Consider the following 1,061-nt stretch of genomic DNA (forward strand, 5'->3'; position numbering starts at 1 on the left):
CTGCGGCTCTGTTTACTCAGCTCCACCAAAGCTGCTCATCCTTCTTAACTCCCCGTAAGCCACAAGTCCTAACCCCCTTTGGGGGCACATTCTGGCAGGGCAGGAATTTAGCTCAAGGGATATCAAGGCAGGGTTTAGATGGTGTTTGACCTACTTTGTGACTGCCGTGGCATCACGAGGAGCGCTGCTGGGGGGACACAGGCCCTGCAAGGCAGGCAACTGAGGGAGAACCAACAGCCCCTTTCACAGCTGGGCAGCTGGTGGTGCAGTTGGGGAGGGGAGGTTGCATTCAGGCCCCTCCGAACCAGGGTCTTAAGAACAAGCGGCTCCAAATAGTGCCTCAAAGTTTGCAGTCCCTCCTCCATCCCACTGCCAGCCGGGGTGAAGGTGTAAACCTGATCCAAGCCAGCCACCACCTCCCTGGCAAAGCATTCCTTCACAGAACTCACACACATGGGACTTTGCCATCAGCTCAACTCAAGTGACAGAAAACTTTAAGGACTGTAAGTTTTACCTCCACTGTCTCCTCGTGAGGCACAGGAAGCTTCCTGGGAGCTGGGGCTCTGCATTCCCAGGTTCAGGGGCTGCTCCCTGCCCTGCTCTGGGCACAGGGCTCATGCAGGAGCCCCACACACTCACACCCCAGGGCTCCTGTCCATAAAGAGGGAAAGGTCAGGCTTAGTCCCACATCTGCCACCTCTGATCTGACTCAGAGCTGGAGATAAAGGTGTGCAGCAGCTCCCCTGTGAGTGAGAGGAGACCCCAAACCAGGGTGAGAGCCAATGGCTGCCTCTGCTGGCAGAACTCCACAGGCCACAGCTGGGTTTTCATACAAAAAAATTTATCCTCACAGACTTAAGTGAGAAGGAGCTGAGGAGGTGGTAAGACAGGGGCTGTCCCTGAGAAATCATCCCTGATGCTCCAAGGGCTGGAGCCCCTCTGCTCTGGAGCCAGGCTGGGAGAGCTGGGGGTGCTCACCTGGACAAGTGAAGGCTCCAGGGACACCTCAGAGCCCCTTGCAGGGCCTAAAGGGGCTCCAGGAGAGCTGCAGAGGGACTGGG

The sequence above is a fragment of the Corvus brachyrhynchos genome, unplaced genomic scaffold, assembly GCF_000691975.1.
Source record: "Corvus brachyrhynchos isolate BGI_N302 unplaced genomic scaffold, ASM69197v1 scaffold58, whole genome shotgun sequence".
NCBI classification, from domain to species: Eukaryota; Metazoa; Chordata; class Aves; order Passeriformes; family Corvidae; genus Corvus; species Corvus brachyrhynchos.